Source organism: Pogonomyrmex barbatus, unplaced genomic scaffold, assembly GCF_055798465.1.
Source record: "Pogonomyrmex barbatus isolate J1 unplaced genomic scaffold, ASM5579846v1 scaffold4, whole genome shotgun sequence".
Taxonomy (NCBI): Eukaryota; Metazoa; Arthropoda; class Insecta; order Hymenoptera; family Formicidae; genus Pogonomyrmex; species Pogonomyrmex barbatus.
The window spans coordinates 605903-621887 of NW_028297138.1; the positions used below are offsets into that span (position 1 = coordinate 605903).

Consider the following 15985-nt stretch of genomic DNA (forward strand, 5'->3'; position numbering starts at 1 on the left):
TTTCTGCTCTACCCCGAGCTGCTGCTGTGGGTTACCGAGCGCCGAACCAGTCCCAAAGGGTCTTCACCCTTCTTAGAAGTTCCGTGCTGCGAAGTCAACTTCTCTCTTCCCTTCTTTCTTCTTGATGCTTCTTTAACTTGTGCTTGTGTCTTGCGCACTTCTCTCTTGAATCTTCGGGCAAGGGGGGGGGAGGAAAGCTTCCGTGGATCCTTTCGTCCTTACGGACACCCCAAGTCCCCGCCTCGATATTTGCCCTAAGTCTCTCGGAAAAATCACGGTTAAAAAAAAACCGAGGGCGAGGCGGACTTTTTAAAAAAAAGATTTACTTAGCCGGATGTTTGGGCAGATAGTAGAAGATCTTCCTCTTAAACGATGCCAACTAACCTCAAACAAGAAACACAAACATAAACAGTATCTAGTTTTTACTAAAGAACTTTTTTTTTAAAACTTATCTCTTTACATATCTCTGTACATATTTTTTTACACATTTACAGGCCCAGTTTCGATTCTTTTCCTTTCCTCAAATGGAGCTAATCTATTTAAATGTACTATCTTATTTTTATGCCTTTTCGTTTTTCGAATGCAATAAACTACATCGTTCATTTTCTTCACCACCTCATAAGGTCCTTTCCAACTATTTTGCAACTTGGGAGCCCTACCTCGCATTCTTTGAGGATTATAAAACCAAATTTTCTGGCCAGATACAAAATCCAGTCGCTTATCCTTCCGATCATAATTCATTTTTATTCTTTGTGACCTTAAATTCATACGTTGACTCGCAACATTATGGATATTAATCATTCTCTTCCTTAATCTAAATGAATTCTCCTTCTTGGGGAACATCACATCGATTTCAGGAGGACAAGCACAAAGAAGATCTAACGACAATCTTAATTCTCTATCCAAATTCAACTCTGCAGGAGTAAAACCTGTGACCTCATGCTTAGAAGATCTGAAGCTAATAATCCTAAAGGGACCTAACGATCCTAATCTCTCCGGTTTTCTGAAACAAATTTAGACAAATAATTTAACAAAGTCTGATGTTGTCGTTCCACCTGATCATTAGATTGTGGATGAAGAGGAGTAGTGCGAGTTTTCTTTATTCCTAAAATTCGACATAACTCCTGAAACATTCGCGATTCGAAATTCCTTCCTTAATCCGTATGTATCTCTAATGGCACTCCATACCTGGATACTATTTGACTTATAAAGATTTTCGCTTACGTACAGGCTTTGATATTTTTCAGTAGAAAAGTTTCTATCCATTTTGAAAAACAATCAGTAACTACTAATAAATATTTATTACCGGAAAAAAAACCGGTAATGGGTCTAATACATCCATCTGCACGCTCTCAAAAGGAGCGCCTACATTATAAATCTGAAAAGCAGATTTTCCCTTTCCAGCAGGATTTTTTTTACACAAACTTTGCAGGTCCTGATCCAATGTTCCACAGCTTGTTTGCAAGTCGCCCAAAAGAAACGCTTCCGAATCTTTTCAAGAGTTTTATTTACTCCAAAATGTCCCCCTCTAGAAAAATCATGAGCCTCTTCCAAAATCTGTTGCATCATTTTATGAGGAACAACAATTTGAAGAATAACAGTTTTTAAATCAGGAGACTTTCATTTCCTACAAAGAACTCCATCCTTAATAACCAAAGAATCCCATTGAGACCAATAAATTTTCGAAGAAGCATTCCCGGAAATAATCTCATGTTGAAGAGGGCGTCTACTTATTTCCTTACTCCGAAGAATTTCAACAATCAAAGGATCTTCTAATTGCGCTGATCGCCAATCCTTCGATTCTCTTCCCTCTCAAATTATCCTTCTTAAATATTCCCTTTTGTTTTCCTCCTCTTTTCTTTCCACTCTGGCGCAATAATTGCAGTCACCTTCCGCATAGAGGCGTCTTGACAATCTATCAGCGTTCCCATGCGATTTCCCTGCTCGATGAGAAATTTCAAAATTATATTGCTGAAGACGTTCCAACCAGCGGGTCAACTGACCTTCCAGTTCCCTAAAAGACATCAACCAACGGAGAGAAACATGGTCAGTTCTTATTAAGAATTCTTGTCCATATAAATAATGATGAAAACTTTTCAAAGAGTCAACTATAGCTAACAACTCTCTTCGAGTTACACAATAATTTCTTTCGGTTTTATTTAAAACCCTACTAAAATAAGCAATTACTCTCTCCTTTCCTTCTTGAATCTGGAATAAAACAGCACCAATGCCATGATTCGAGGCGTCAGTATCCAAAATTTTTCTGTCTCAATTGGAAAGGATAAGATAGAGGAAGAAATCAAACATCGCTTAAGCTTTACAAATAGCTCCTGACAATGTTCATCCCAAACAAATCTACACTGTTTCTCTGTCAAGGAAAATAGGAGTTTTGCAATTTGCGAAAATTCTTTAACAAATTTTCTATATAATAGGAGCATAACCCTAAGAAATTACGAACTTGCTTCTTATTCCGCGGAACAGGCCGTTCCTGTACGGAAGCTATCTTTTCAAAGTCAGTAGAGATTCCTTCTTCCGAGACTTCATGTTCTAAATATTTAACTTTCCTTCCAAACAGGAAACATTTCTTTGGATTTATTTTTAAATTTGTTGTCCTGAGACAAAGAAAAACTTCCTGTAAATTAGTCAATATTTCTTCAAAGGTTTTACTGAAAATCATAGCATCATCTAAATAAACCAAACAGATTTTATTTATTATCTGATGAAGAACTCTTTCCATTAACCTCTCAAAAGTCGCCGGGGCATTACATAATCCAAATGGCATCACAGTAAATTGCCACAAACTGTTACCTATTGAGAATGCCGTTTTTCCTTATCTTCTGGACGAAGCTTCACTTGCCAGTACCCACTTTTCAAATCTAATGTGGAAAACCAAGAATTTCCTGACAATCGATCAAGAAAATCATCAATTCTTGGCAATGTGGGTAACAATAATTCTTCTCAATAATTGCATTGAGCTTTCTGTAATCCACACAGAATCTCAACATCCCATCTTTCTTCTTCACCATAACCGCAGGTGAAACCCAAGGACTGTGGAATTCTTCAATCACCCCTTGCTGTTTCATCTTTTCAAGAATTTTCTCTACCTCATCTCGCATCTGTAAGGAAATTCGTCTAGGAGTCTGCTTAATAGGATTTGATTTTCCTACAGAAATTGAATGCTCTATTACCGAACAATTTCCCGCTCAATATTTTCTGAAAAAATATCCTGAAACTTCTCGAGAAATTAAAAAAAAACTTTCCTTTTACAAATCATTTAACACTTCCAAATTCCTATCGAAAAAATTTAATAAAAATTCAGAAATTTTCCTTTCTGGGAAACTAATACGAGAACAAAATAGGTTCCCCTCTTTTCTATAATCGTCATTACTAAAAAAGAATTAAAGATCCTATTCTGCTTGACTTTAACAAGAAAATCTGCTCCCAAGATGCACTCATCCTCAATTTCCGCTACGTACATCAGAAATTCTAAGGAAAACTTCCCTAACTCGATTTTTACATTTGAAAATCAATGGGAACTTCTTGCCCAGTTGGATATCTCAATTTTCTTTTTCCTACTCAAAATTGTTGTCTTCCCAGCCTAACCAACTTTTTATTAAGAATGGAAACATCTGAGCCCATGTCAATTTTGAAAACACAATTTTGATCATTTAATCTTCCTTGAAAACAAAAATTTCCTGACTTTTTACTTAAATTTCCAAAAGAAAAATTCCTTTCCCCTGCGGTATTACATTTCCGCGCCGAGCCCTGCGTTACCGCTGCAAAGTTTCCCTTCCCTGAATTAACTAATGAAGGGCACTCCGTTCGGAAGTGTCCCTTTGCTCCGCATTGCCAGCAAATCGTTGACTGCTCTTTTAGGACCAGATGTCTCTTTTTGTTTTCTATTAAAATTACTAAATTTGATTTTGCTTATAATCACGTGCGAAAATTTCTCCTTTGTTCAAATAATTCCGTTCATGTCCGACCTCAAAACTAATTTTACCCTTACGATCTCTCTTCTGAAATTTGGGAAAACTATTTTCTTTAATAACTTTTACCGTTATGGCTCTTTCCACAGCGACTCTCAAAGATATATGCCCCTCCATTTGAAGGATCTATTTAATAAAACCGTCTGTCAATGCGACAATAAATTACGAGCACGCAATTTTATCCTGTATGCCAGGAAAGCACTCCGGATAGGCCAAACGAGACAATCGCTCAAAGTCCGAGTCAAGCGCAGTCAATTCCTCCCCAAATTTCTGCTTCCGATTTATAAACTGCATATAATAATTTTGCGCCGAAAGTTTTTCCCCAAAACGTAACTCTAGTCTAGTGTTACGTCGTGACGACTGCACGCTTCTTCTCTTTCGGGTATCTGTTATTAGAATTTAATTAAGCGGATAAACGAGTGACGCATGTTCTGTTACTCTGTTAGATCGCGACGGTTACGCAACTGATCTCTTCCGGAGGTCGGTTTCTAGAATTCGGCTAAGCGGATAATCCCTATTATCTTAATCGCGGAAGCACACCGATGTTACATCTTGACGACTGCACGATTCTTCTCTTTCGGATATCAGTTATTAGAATTTAGTTAAGCAGATAAACGGATGACACGTGTTCTGTTACGATCGCGACGGCTACGCAACTGATCTCTTCCGGGAGTCTAAGTTACTAAGAATTTGGCTAAGCGGAATCCCTATTATCCTAATCGCGGAAAAACAACACGTGTACAGATGTTTCCCTCAACGAAATCATATATATATAGTGCCCTTAAAGGCACGGAACACATACTCTCTGCTACGTCCTTTTTTTTACACGGTCGGAACATTTCAGTTTATCAGTTTGTCGATAATTCAGTCTGTCAATAATTCAGTCGGTGTCAGTCGAAAACAATCAACAAGAACAAGTGATCAAGTTTCCTGACGACACCATTACCGCCTTCATCTCGCAGGTCTCAACTCTCCAGAGTAAAAGTAAGTTTAATTACATATAAAAAATTCCCTAATAATAGTTTTCAGGTCTCTTCTCCTTATACTTTCTCATTCCTCCCTTACATCCTTTCTATCCTCTGCCGTTCTCCTTACACGTCTACTCCCTTTTTCTTTTTCTTTTCTTTTTCTTTCTTTGCTTGGGCCGTCGAACCTCTCGGGCTCCCTATGCGTTGCGGAGCACTCAGCAGGTTCATGGCCGCCGAATAATTCGGCAAAATCTGCTTCTTCTCTGTTGGCTTCAGCTGTCGAACCTCTCGGGCTCCCTATGCGTTGCGGAGCACTCAGCAGGTTCATGGCTGCCGAATAATTCGGCAAAATCTGCTTCTTCTCTGTTGGCTTCAGCTATCGAACCTCTCGGGCTCCCTATGCGTTGCGGAGCACTCAGCAGGTTCATGGCTGCCGAATAATTCGGGAAATCTATTCTTTTCCTTTTTCTCTCCTCTCTTACAATTTTCTCCTTCCTTTTTAATTTCTCTCCTCTCGGATCTCTCAGTTTCCTGAAATATTTCAGAGATAGCCTTAAGGTTCGCGACTAATGACATTTCCTTCATATTCCAAATCCATTTCTTTTAGTGAAAGCTGCATCATCCACCCTCTCCGATGCTCAAAGACGGAGGCGAGCCCTGAAGAGGCTCCATTACCGTCGGAACAAGCGAGCTCGCCAGACGGGGAACTATCCTTCGCCTAGGACATCCGAGGTTTTAACACATCAAGAAACCACGAGTTGTTCCAGGAGGAGACCCCATTATTTACACATATCTCCTCCATCCTATTCCTCGATCAATCCAGCTGAACCTGGATCACCCCCAGATTTCAGTGTACTCTTCCCAGAGCGCCATGACCTCCAGACATACCCAGATTTCCGCACCCAGAAATCCTTGGACGAGTTCTGTGAACTACGGACTCCTTCCCCTCCTCCCCTAGACCTCACTAGCGAAAACCCGACCTCCTCTCAGAACAACCACACACAGTCAACAACATACAATTTAAAATAGATTAATAACAAATTAAAAATACTAAATTAATAGATTAATAGAATTATACATAGAAAAACCAAACAATACATCCGTCGATTTCTAGAACACGAATTTCTGTATGTAACACCCTTCCTGTTTTATATTTTTATAAATATATCGTCAATAAATATATTCCAACGTAAAAAAAAAATATATGATACGATCTTGTAGCTAATGTACGATCTTGTATACGATTTTGATACGTACCTAATCTTGTAAAGTTTTAAAATTATTAATTATATGTAAAATTTAAATTATTTATCGTTTAATTATTTGCTCCCTCTTTCATTCCTCGTTATCCCAAGATTCGCGCATGGTCCTGTCCCTGGCAAAAGAGATTAAATTCTCTTGCCTAAATTACGGACCGACGGACGCACGTCACGCAGTCGAAGTCATAGCGTCTTTTTCAAGACGTTGACTCGCACTCGTGGCTCTGCACAGTGTGTCCGACTCGTAGGGACGCCTCAGCGCGGCCACCTGCGAGAGGGTATTTGGAGCGTCCAAGCCCCATCCATTATTTAAAAAAAAAAATATATAAAAATATATTTACCTCGGGTTGGACGTAACACTAGAAACTAATTCGCTATATTGCGAATTTTCCAATTCTGTTTCCCCCTTCTAAAACTGAATGCGCCTTCCCTCTCAAACAGGAAGCCAATACAACCACTTTCTCCGAATTTCCTCATCTGTTTGCCCGAGCGATCAATTCGAATTGAGATAAAAATTTTCGCAAAGGAACACTCCCGTTATATATATCGGGCTTTAATTTTAAACCGAGACCGAGAATTAAAATTGGATTTGACTGGCCTGGTATAGGTGGTTCATACTCCTCGGACTGCTGCACTGATCTTCCCTGTTCTTCCGCTCCGCGTCGCCGTTCCGCTCGCTCCTTTTTAAGAAGGCGAAGCTTCTCGAGTCATTCGGAGAACTATCTCCAGGCTCGGAGTCGTTTCCGGTTCCTCCATTTGCACGCAAGCTTTCTTCCTAGCCAATACAACCCATCTCCCCGACGCTCCTTAGTAGTAAGTGGGGCACTATGGGCGTCAAAACAAATCCCCACCACCTTCCTACTGGCGCCAGGGGCGTGGCTCCCGTCAGTAAAAAACTGGCAGCCACGTGGAAATGGAGCGTTCTGATTGGTTGATGCGGGTGAGAGGTGCTAATTAGGTAATTAGTGGGAGCGTTCTGATTGGCTGGCTCCGTAGCTGCCCGGCGCATGATTGGCTCTATACATAATGCCCCATGTGTACGATTGGTTGTCGAAATGCTAGACGAAAAAGTAGGGGAAGGCGGAGAAAGTGTCTGGGCGATCGAGGTCCAAAAACAAAATGGCGTCTGCAAAAAGAAATATACTTGTCGAGAATGGAATGCGATTTTTTGTGACATGTAGGATGGAGGAAGAGAAGAAAACTAATTTTTTGCGAGTTTTTATCGCGTGTATATGGAATATGATAAATCGAGTTTTCTTAGGACGAAAGATTTCTCGGCGCCTAGCGAATTTAAATAAATTTCTTGAGTCGATTGACATTTTTTTGTATGGAGGAAATGTATAAACATATAAATGTATAAACGTTTTGAAAACGCGAGGTTTGGTGGAGTGTAATATTTGTTAGAGTTATTTACCGAATCATATGATATTTGGGGGAGGAAAACAGGAACGGTCAGGTTCGCACTAGAAGCTTGGAGGCTTATACGAGGCTTTTATCCTATGACAAACACGCGGTTGAAAAGATTTTCTAGATATAAAACTCCAGGTTTTTCTAACATTAGGATTTATACACTAGCGAGGTTATTTTCCTTAATTCTATAGTAAGCAAGCGAAAATATCTGAAAAATGATTAGATATTTTTAGCTTGGAGTTATGTAGCTAAGATTGATTTTAGGCCGGCGGGAAAGGAGAGTAAGTCAGACAAAGACTGAAATTTATGTTACAAAAAATTAAGTTTATTGTTATATCATTATACATATTATATCGATTCATAATAGTGTTTCTTTATTATTTAATTATTCTTAAAAGTACAAGTTTGTATATGACAGCACGTTACATGAGATTTTTCACATTTCTTTTTTCTGTGAAGAAAGATTTTACGAAATAATTGTACGATTAGCTTATCATTATCTTCATAATCTTCGCTGAATATTTTAAGAAATTGTTTAAGCTTATAACCGCGAGACAAATAATAAAGAAATACGCAGCAATATTGTCCACAGATCTGAGAAAATGTGTCTTGTAATCGCACGATGTTCCATTTATGAGTAATAGAGTTTCGTCGAAGTCGTAGATTGAATCTGGAATCCGTGGGTAATAGTCCGTAGCTATCGAAATACGTGCCTTCTCCGTACTTGTCTAAGTAGAAAGCAACCCAGTGTTGTGTCCAGGACGTGATTATCTGTGTTCGCGACGATGGCCGTCGACTTCGTCCACACTCTCGAGATTCTGTCGGCAGGATACACACCCACATGTCCGACACTGAGATGATGCAACGCTCGTAAGATTTCGAGCGAATTAATCTTTCGCAGAGAGGAATGATGTTTGAGTTGTTTCTTGGCTCGTCGGTGTCGTTATATTTTTATCCTCTTGCGAGGATTATACGATAGAAGCTTCCTTTTTTTCACGCTCGAGTTTCGATAGATCTTCTTTCTCCAATCTTCTTTTTCCGCTTTTATTTGTTCGCTTGTTCTGTTTCCAATCTCTTATTTTTCCACGTAACGAGATTCGGAAAATTTCGTTTTATTGTAAAAATCTCGCTCTCTGTATCACTGTCATCGGAACTTTCATTGGTAAAAGAATTAGCGCTGCTTATGTCGCAGTTCCCTTCTTGAGATCTCATCCAGTATCTCAATTTGCATGCATTGCGTAACGCGCAATGAAATTTGTCGGAATTTCGATGAAACCCGTGATGACCGCAGCACAATTCATGCTCTTCGCCTTCCGACAGGTTTTTGAAAGCAGGAGAGATTCCTTCTAGGTTATATACGTTTCTTGCGAGTGTGTTTTCCAAATAATGTATCTTCTCTCGACCTCGGGTGTATATGTAACGCGCTTGCCATGCAATTTCACGTAGTTCCGCCATGAAATGTTTGGAATTGACTGTTCAAACCATTTGATCCCGTGGAAGTTTCAAGAGAGCCAGTTGTTTTCTCGTCTGTATTTTTCGGGTAATTTGACAAATGGATATGGAGGCATCATAATGCAGTGACTTATGAATGCTTCGTTAATGGCGACAAGCGCTACTTCCTTCAGCATAAACTTCCTCTCAGCGTCGCGGAAACCTTGTATATCGATAACTATATCCATGATGCGCAGAATATATTTTCAATCTTTTTTGCACGAAGTGATGACGTTCGCATCTAAAGCAAAACTGCGGCTATTTTTTGTTAAGCTTTCGAAGAAATAGAAATAAAAAGTAGATAACGATACAATTAATCGTTGAGGTAATAGCTTTTTCAAATCGCACCTCTAATCGTAAACTTCCATGTCTGACAAGATTCCAATGTCCAACGCAATTTGCCGATAGATCGGGAGTGAGATCGAAAGCGAAAAGCATGAAACCTTTGGCATAATCCTCTCTATTTATAGAATTCCCCTCGTTTAGAAAATGAATGCCTGTTCCTGAGAAGAGGGTGTTATAAGCCTCGACGTACAGCGGATGGTTTTTTGAGAAATTCGGTTGCAACGGTCTGCTCGGAATTTGCATCGGCATATAGCGAGAAGAAATTTATGCCGTAATTTTTGAAATTAAATAGAATTTGAAATTAAATATTTAACTTTTTGTCGCCGTTAAACGCTTTGTTATCGACGAATCTGACTATTACTCGCTTCGGAAGTTGCCCGAGTATTGCAATCAATCGATTCTTCTACCACTCCGGCGTGAATCGTAAATGTTTTAACTTCGACTCGCAGAGGATACTTTGGCTTGGTTGTTTTACTCAGCATTCTCCCATGTTCGAGTAACACTGCAGGACTTATTTTTGCTCTTCTTATGAGTAAACTAGCATCTAGAATGCGTATTTTCGACGTTAAGTTGCCTTCCATGAGGCAAAACGCGTCTCTCGAGCGAACGAGTCTCATTCTAACCTCCACTCCGTTAATTAAAAATTTATTCTGATTAAAGACGTCGCAATGAAGATGACCTATTAGATCTACTGAACGTTCTCCTTGGATGTATTGGGCGCGTCTCACAAGAGCTTGATTGGGGTTGTCCGATTCTAATAGCGCGTCCATATAACCGGGTTCGTCCGTGTCCCATAGACAGGAAGTGGATCAGATGGGAAGTTTTTGTCGGTGAAGAATAATTTAACAATGCTTCGATGTACGCGCGGTACGCGTAGGCGTCGTTTGGGGGTGATACGAGTTTTTGATTGAAGTACACGTCGTTCTGGTTGAACATCAAATGTAGTAGATGATTCACAGGGCCTACTTTGTTTCCTCCTCCTCCTCCTCCTCCTGTCGACGTTCCAGGACCGGGTAAACTTTCCACTCGTACGCGAAGGCTTAGCATGGTATGCGTGAGATCTAAATAATCTTCTCCGTGTCCGGGTACGAATTCTATAGGTGCGTCGTCCGCGAGCGAGGTTACCGGTTTGTAATAAACCCATTGCGAACTCTCGATACTGGTTTGAGTAGGAGGTAAACTGAAAAGATCGAGCTCGCTTTTTAAACACTCGCTCGAGTGGGTATGAAGAAAGGACATATCTCTCAAATTTACGAAGTGCGTCGGTTAAGCGAATATATCGGATACGGTGTACTTTTTCCCACTATTTCGTCGATGTTTTATTGCCTTTTTAATTTTGCCCGCTTTGTTCGATGTTTTTTTTTAATCGTTTTTTTCACGCCGATTTTCGATGATTTCTTTTTTTTACCGACTTGTCTGCGTTTACGAACCATGCTTCTCTCGGATTTACCGGTGCGTGCGTCGTACCCTCTGAAGGGAAACTGACCCGCTCGTATTTTCGCGGATGTTTCATATCCCGAGCCCTTCATCAAGTTATTTATATTTTCTTTGGCTTTTCTCTTAAGATTTCCGCCCGATTCCTTGAGTGGCGTTTTGACTGCTTCCTTGAACGGAGTGTTGTTTTCAACATCCTCTATCACACCAATTCCGGCGCGTAAAGCTTCTTTCCCGACTGCGCGCATTCCCCTGCTTAGATAAGAAAGTATTCTTCTAAATAATCCTCCGAGGAAACTATCAATCCCATGACCGCGCTGATAGGCTGATGAAAATTCGTGGAATTCCTCCCCTGCCTCCACCGTTTTGCATTTCGTAATACTCGTCGTATTCCATGGAGGTTTAGTTTTTTCTCAAAGCTTCGTAGACTTTCCACTGCGAATGGTAATTAACGGACATGTCTAAAATGTAATGTTACTATCAACGTTCCGGATACGAGTGTATTTTTTCTCCACGCTGATCTTTTATATCTATTTCAATTTTATGGAATTTCGTTTGACGCAATGGAGTATATTGCAAAGTGGAGAAATATTTTATTAGATTCATCTCGTATGTGTAATTACATCCGGGTATTTCGGTTGGAACAATTCGAAGAAGCGGACTCCGCGTATCGCCGGTTATGTAAGGCTCATAAATGTCACAATAAACGTACATTTTATCAGGGATTCCGTGCCACATGTTACAGGGCACTTCTGCAGTCCAGAAAGATACAGCGCGTCCACTACCGATGGCATAACCGAGTTTCAAAAACGGTTAATTCAACAAAAACGGAATTAGGTAACTTGTGACGGTAAATTGTGCCGGTATCATCGATGTTGATCCTCAATATTTGAAAAATATTAGGCAGATTTATATAATGAACAAGAGTACAGTTGTCGTCATAATCGATGTTTATACATTACCTGAGCCCTTTTGTAGTTCGAAAGTAAAATGCGAATTGGTGCGTCTGCACTCTTTATTAATCGCGTAGATAAGTTCCTCTGTATTTTCATAAACCCCTGCCTGTAAGTGCAATTCTTTCATCGTAAACTTATCAGCATTCTTCTCATCCTTTACGCTCTTCAAATCAACAAATCTAATCTTATTATCATTTCGATGTACGTGAAAAATACTGGAGGGAAATTGAATCTCGCTAAGTGCGATTTCCTATTCCCCGAATAAATGTACGCCGTGCGATAATTGCGTGGTGAAAGAAGAGCATGTATTTCCCGGGAAATACTTCTCACTGCTATCGCTCGGAAGAACCATAAAAAATTGCTCCTTCTCCATTCTGGAGATAAGTTAAACTCGAAGCGGGAATCCAACTGTCGAATTTACTGGGATATCCTTGCCAGCTAACTAGCAGCTGTTTATTAGCATCGCGTCCTCTGCTTTTTATCACGCGCTCGACGATAAACTCTTCCTCCCTCAAATTTTTACTGACCCGTGCTAATTCTTGTTCATAAAAAATCCCATCGATGTGTTCACCCGATAAATCACATAATTCGTACACGCGGGGTCTTCGCCAATGAAGAACGTGGCAAACTCGAAATATTTCCTCGCTCCACCGCGCTTCGCATTTCCTTTCTCGAAAGTGGCTTTTGCTCTACTGACACGAACGAGATCGTTAACATTGAATTTAGCCTTTTGTTCTACTACTTTCGACGCCACCTTCTCTCTCTCCCCTTTACACCGCTCCATATTTTCGCGTGCGATGCGCGCATTTTCTCTCGTAACGATCGCCGGTTGCATTTTGATGGACGAATGACGAGTGTGATTGTAAGCGTGCACGATATCTTGCAGCACTTCGATGTAACGCTGCGTATTTTTTTGTGTAAAATAGCGCCACATTCGCTCTTTCAACGTTCTATTGAAGCGTTCAATGACGGCGGCTTTGACGTCCGGATTACGAGTTACTCGATAACGTATGCCTCTTTCTTTTAAAATATCTTGCATCGGTCGCGCGATAAATTCTTTACCCTTGTCGGTTTGTAAGTACACGGGTACGACCATCGCTTCTCGAAAAAATATTTTAGAAGCCCCTTGTCACGCAATTGCTCATTTTATCTCGCAATTCGTTCTACCCAGATAAATTTACTAAGTACGTCGATAATCACGAGAAGATAAGAAAATCCGTCGTTGTAACTTTTGAGATTACGGAATTCGATCAAATCAGCCTCCCACAGATCGATATTCGTCGATATTCGTCACGTTGTAACGTAATCGCGGAAATTTTCGTCTCGTCGGACGGTGCAACGTGTACACGTTTTGCGATTCGAGCCAGCGAGCTACTTCTTTACGAGAGAAATTCGGTTTAGCGGCACGCGACAAGTTATCCGTTGCCGAATACCCCGCATAGTGCGCTGGATCGTAATACAAATTTTCAAGCCTGGTCATTTCAATTCAATTCCAATCGAGCAAGCGTCTCTTTCTTGCGAGAATCTTTCACGAAAGTTATAGGGATATCATCTTTACGAAAACGCGGCGAAAGAAATAATGCGCACTTCGCTCGCTCTTCTTCTTCGGTCTTGCGTTTTTATCCCTTTCTCGTGCGTCGTAATCTTTTCCTCGTCGTCGTCGGCGTCGTCGTCGTTGACATTGAAAGTTTTCTCGGTATTTTCGGTGTGGAACTCGCTCATGGTGATGATAATATAAATCTTGACAAATGTGCAAACAATTTGCTAACAATTTCTTATTTCCTACGAGTACAGCCGGGGTGTTTATCGTACGTAATAATCGCGCAAACTGACCTCTTCCTATTGCTTTCACGGTCTTTCTCTCGCGCATCGCGTTGTTTATCAGTTCCGTGATATTCGAATCTTTTATAACGTCACTATCGATAGTCACGATTCCTTCCTCGTCCCAAGTAATTTTCGCGGGTACTGTTTTATCGATCAAATATTTCAAAAGTAAACGCGCCTTGGCGCGAAAACTTTTCGGCACCTTTTCTAATATTTTTTCAACGCTTTGCCGTTCGCGCTTACGCAGAGACTCAGCACGTAGTATATTATTTACTTGTTCATGAAGATGAGAAAGTTTGCTCAATGGTTGTGATTCGCGCGCTGGTTCCACCATGATCTCCTCCTACGCATCTGAATTGTTCTCATCGGCGGCGTTACGCGTCGAATCTTCCTTTTGCGCTTTATCAAAATGGAGATATCGCCAAAGTCTTCTTTATACAAGTCTTCTTTATTTCCATTTCTCACCTACATCGCGCGGAGTGGGAGAATTAAGAATTCTGCTCATATCGAAATCGAGTCGTGACAAAATCGTTCCGGGTGTTTGTACGGAATTTAAATTTTCTCCATGTATCGTCTCCGAATTCTGTCGCATGGAGTTTTCCCTGATGCCTATTTCCGATCGCTGATGTTGTTGGAGACGTTGCTGCATTCTTTCGAGATTTTCCGTGGAAATCAAGACCATCTTCTTTGTCCTTTCCATAATTAGGTTTATTCGATCTCTCTCTCTCTCTCTCTCTCTCTCTCTCTCTCTCTCTCTCTCTCTGACTATTCTCTGATAATTTTCGAAAATAGGAACGAAAGTATAGGCCCTATGAGATACGGTAAAAATCCACCTTGCTGTAATAATAGCCTTTTCTTACTTTTCCAATTACCGTCTTTTTTCGCTATGCGACGCAAAGATGCTTTATATTTGCCGAGACGATTTTTTTCAGAACGTTCGAGCGGGACGTTACCCTTGAGAGTATTGAAAACACACTCGCAGATACAATGAATGAATTTTTCATCCGACTGACTTAAGAAAGAGACGCGTTGATTTTTGTTCAAATAACACAGCGCTTTGAGAAGACAGATATTTTTCTTACCGTTCTGCGATTTTTCTCGCATTAACTGAAGACTCTTCTTCATCGCGAGGAAGTTGCGCGACTGTCGCGTGAGAATGCGAGTGCGATACTTTTATACGAAACTTCCGGAAAAGGATCTGCGCGATACATAAACATAGTTCAGCGTATCATCGGGAAATATGCACGTGCGAAAACGATACTCCTCGGAAATCGATTGTTTCAGATCGAGCAATAAATATCCGTGAGGTTGAGACGTGGCGTCGTGATACGTTTCCTCGAGGAACTTTGGATCGTTGGGATAGACTTGTCGAGCGAGATGGCGAATTTGCGCGCGATCTCGTGGATTTTTGAAAACCACAAAGTAATTCGCGTTGAGAGATATATCGCGTTGTTCGCGGCCCTGATGAAAGAGATTTTGCGTGATGAGAATTACGCTGAGATTCTTATGATGACTTCCCTTGGTAAACAGATCCACGATCGCCTCGCTCGAGGACGATTCCCTCATAAAATCAATTATTATCAATTTCGCGAGGGATGGATCGTTAGAATAATCTTCCGGACGTGGTAATCCCTCATGAAATTCGGAATCTCGAGTTTCGTATTGAAATTGCTGATAAGCATCCTGCTATTCGGCGTAATAAAACAAAATTCTCTCAAAGTAGACATCTATCGGATAAATGACGAAGAAATCTTTTTACAAAGATTGTTTTTCCACATCCCGTCGGTCCGCACACGATCCACGGATGTTTCCAACGTACATCCATTTCGCGAAATAAACGTTTTGCCCGTCGTACTTAGATTAATAAACAAAGGGATGGGACACTTGAGGTTCTTGATTTTTTCTGAGAGAGATTTTTGAGATTAGCTTACTCGTGGAAGGGCCTCACTGCGACGGAGGTGTGCTCGCGCCAGCATCTTTGCGTAACAAGCTCGTACTCGTCCACGCTTCGCTCGTACGCTCGTGCGAGCGTCCACCGCGAGAGCACCGTCGCACCGTAGCTTGTATGCGATGCTCCTCGAAAGTTAATTCAAGCCGGAGAAACTTACTCGCGGAAAAAATAATTGAATACTTATTATTGCGGACGTAAAAATTTATAACTTTTTCTTCTACAAAATAATTTAAAAGATCGTAACTTATGCGATTATAATTTAGGATTATAATTTAAAAGATATTTTACAAAGTATTTTAAAGATTCTCTATTGTAAATTCAAAATATTTTCTGTATAAAAAATTAGTGATAAAAGAAAGTT

At 40.5% G+C, this 15985-nt stretch overlaps 1 protein-coding gene across 21 annotated transcripts in view; it reads right to left on the minus strand.

Annotated features, from left to right (window-relative positions):
* The window catches only part of pHCl-1 (pH-sensitive chloride channel 1), a 1184550-nt gene that overhangs the window by 370715 nt on the left and 797850 nt on the right, over window positions 1-15985 (minus strand). The gene's annotated exons all lie outside the window — the stretch shown is intronic.